We start from the raw sequence: 3743 nt of genomic DNA, 5'->3' as shown, positions 1-3743 counted from the left end.
AACCTGACACTGCAGTTTTTTAATAGAAAACTAGAAAAATAATATGTTTAAACACTTAAAATAAAAATATTGACATGTCATGTCTTCTACTTTGGGTGACTGTATATCTAGGTTGTAAATTGTTTCTCTGGTCTGAACGCTTTGGAATAACTTTCACAAAATCCTTGTCTTAACGACCATTTTATCATTATATGTATAAATATTTTATAAAATTCCTAACTGCACTACAGCTTTGATGTTGATCTTGTAGAGAATGTTGATGACAGGACAAGGCAGGGTGTATTCACGATCTGGTTCAGTATGGCTTTGATTCCAGAAGATTCAGTTAAACCATTTGGGATCCGTCATATGGACACCTGCATCCGTGTCGACAAGACACGACATTCTTGTAACCAATGGCATATCCAGTGCAAGTTCTTCTATAGCCGGTTCTGTAGGATAAATAAATGAAAATGAATTAGATGTTTTCCACACTATTTTACCTGTGCCAAGTTGAAATTAATAACATGTGATGCAATCGATCGCATGATTCATAAGTGAATATTATTTATCATCACACGTGCAATTAAATAACACGTGATGAATGACTTATATTATATCTAAGCTACACTCATTCACTTGGGATAATTACATTTGATTGTTTAACGCTGTCTTATGTATTTCAGCAATGTGACGACGGCCTGTAAACAAGTGAGACTTGACCAGGCAAACCAGTGATCGTTATTGCGAACAACGTCCCACGCCGTCTGGGAAGGGGTACGATAATACGCAATCAACCGAGGCACCTGATCTATCACTATATCCATTTAGTTGCCACTTACGACAAGCATAGTCTGTTTGGATCTTTTCTAACCCGGAATTTGATGAAATGATTTCAAAGTGAACATTTTTACAATCTCACCGGTATCTGGTACACCTTTCCAATCTCCAAAATCCACAACCTGTGGTGTATCTTTGACGATAGGTTGTTGATGTGTATATACTTCAATAAAAATGTCAAGTCTTTGTAAATGAACACATTTCAAGTAATAATATACACACAAAATAATTAGTCTATTCGATGTTCCACTGAATTAATTTAAGGCCCATCCTGCCTTTGATGTGAGGTGGAGTGTCCACGGCTTTACAGGTGAAAGTTGCAGTTACATGTTCCTGATTTTGTCATTTGGGAATACAAAACAAGTTCGAGGAAATCGAAAATTCAAATAATGACAAAGGATTGAAGGAATTCAGCTGAACTGGACAGACAATTACTTCAATTACAGAGTTAAACACAACAAAATTAAATAAAAAATCAACAGTGGCCTTACGGTTTCTTGAACGAGACACACTCCGTTACTTTGCACCTGTCACAGAAGCAGTCCCGGACTGAAAGGAAATAAGATACTCTACACGTATACACACCCACGGAAACACAAAAAAACACAGCCACACAAACATTCGCGCAGGCGCGCTCACTTCTCTAAGAAATACAGCAGCGTGACACAACACCCTGCATCAGCTCTAGATATATTCATATTTTATGAGATACTATTAATTCAAACATTAAGCGAATTGTGTCGTGAGCGTCAAGATATCTGAGGAAACACATACATTTCTGGCATATCAGAGCAGATTTTAGCAGTAAAAGTGTTATTGTGTGAAATTTGTGGATATGTTTCATGAACACAAAAAAGTTCCAATTAATGGAATTAATGCTTTTAACATGAACGAGTCACTTCAAAACCAACTTTATCACAATTCACTTTCAATTCAAACGTGAGCATAATGAAAGAAAGTGTAACCCTAAAGAATGTATGCCCCTCTCGAAATCCACGCCCAAGGGCTCTCCCTAAAGGCGAGGTATGTTGTTGCTATGTTTATTACACATATGCTATCAATATTTCAATCACAAAACTTGCGTAACTTCATTCCATGACTCTGAGTCCTGCATCACTTCGGGCTTTCCTCCCACATTAAGCTGACACGCCGTGATATAACTGGAATACTGTTAAAAGCGGCGTTAAACCCAACTCACTCACTCACTCACTCATTCCATGACCCTTCCCCTTACGTTTCCAAACGTGTTTCGTAACGCATACCCTAATCATATACACAACACAACACATCACAACGCACAACTTAAAGATCACTGGTATTTTTCATTGATATCGATATGTTGGATTTCGTGTTATAAATAAAGGCCATGCATCGATAGATAGATAGATAGATAGATAGATAGACAGATAGATAGATAGATAGATAGATCAGTCGTTACTCCCTTTTATGATATAAAGGTATGGTTGAAAGGTGCCCGAACAGTTCTTTTTTTAGGAAGAGCTAAACACGAACACGAATGATCTTTGACCCAAGTTGTGTCTGCAGGTGAAGGCAGCGCACACGTTTGGCAAAACCTCATCTATGTCTTCATGAAAGTTATACACTTCGCATTTGTCACTCATTCAGTCAAAGTTAGACATATTATCTCATGATTCCAAAAGTTCAAACAACTTCCTAGTTGCCGTGTCAAAATGTCCAAAACTTTCAGTAGAATCGACGGTCATATGAACATGACCGATAGGCTTTCTGTACATCAAAATTTAACACGTACACATCACTGTCATTGCCCTTATCTTACCCATCATTAGACTAACGGCATCGATATGAAAAAACAACAACATTCATGTCAAGAAACTTTACACTCAATTCCTCATGAATTCAGAATATGATTAATAAACGCTACTGACTCTAAATGGACAAAGCCTGTCTTACCGAGTGACTCCACCAGTCCAAGACAGATGAGGACCACGCACAGTTTCAGTACAGCTGCCATTGTTGTTTTGCCTCCGTGGACAACACCAGACTGATGTATGTGAGGGCCGCCTCAAATGTTTAACCAGTCGTAACATCGTATGCTACGTATAATACACAGGGCCAATTAGACTTCTCCTTAAACCTCATATAGATGTGCATTATAAAAAAAACATGTTATGACGCGAGTATATCTATATTTAGAAAACAAGTCCCGGTAACCTTGAAGTAAATGTGAACAGTTTCCTTCAGGAAAATTTAGGTAAAAGAAAAACAATGCACATATATGGTGTGCATCTAAACTTGTACACATAATTACACACAGGATATATACTCTCCAAGAAAGATAGAGAACATCAGAAAATAACAAATGTTTGCAATAATGCAAAGTGATATCGAGAAATCTCTGCTAAATGCAGAGTCCATTGTACGATTTCGAGTATATCATAAGCATGTCATAAGCATACTAGGCAAGTCAATTGTTCACCTAAAACTAACACGTGCACACACAGCACAAGTAAAAATAGTGAATTGCATCGCACATACTTTTTGTCAATATAGCGTCAAATTTGGAAATGACCTCCACATGTCTACCATAAAACATGTTTAAAGATTCTCTGAGGCCTTGAATGTTGTAAACAACTTTTGAGCAAGAGTCGTATTACGTCCTGTGACATTTTCGCAGGAAATGCATGCTCGATTGCACCTACAAAGCTGTGAAATGTAGACGTAACGTGCAGGTAAAATAACCAATGGCATTACTCTTTGCAACGAGACTTACATTTTGTTACTTATTAATGCTCTGTTCACAGTGTATGTGCATCGTTTGTTTCTTTCATGGCATTGTGAATAGATGGTTCCAACGAAATACATTGTTATCTGAGTTTGAAATTGTACATAAACTTGAAAGAAAACGGGTAAAAATATCTGTGCTGTAATAACGGTAACACCCA

At 37.3% G+C, this 3743-nt stretch overlaps 1 long non-coding RNA gene across 1 annotated transcript; it reads right to left on the bottom strand.

Annotated features, from left to right (window-relative positions):
• Positions 1 to 2878, bottom strand: LOC139468587 (uncharacterized). Its single transcript, XR_011653696.1, has 4 exons — positions 2752 to 2878; positions 1311 to 1368; positions 902 to 982; positions 1 to 431 (listed from the first exon to the last, which is right to left on the bottom strand). It is a non-coding gene; the product is annotated as an uncharacterized lncRNA (long non-coding RNA).
• Positions 2879 to 3743: the final 865 nt, after the last annotated feature.

Source organism: Haliotis cracherodii, unplaced genomic scaffold, assembly GCF_022045235.1.
Source record: "Haliotis cracherodii isolate W230 unplaced genomic scaffold, xgHalCrac1.p SCAF_1, whole genome shotgun sequence".
Taxonomy (NCBI): domain Eukaryota; kingdom Metazoa; phylum Mollusca; class Gastropoda; order Lepetellida; family Haliotidae; genus Haliotis; species Haliotis cracherodii.
Note: the sequence above shows the minus strand (reverse complement) of the source record. Positions and strands in the feature narration are given on the sequence as shown.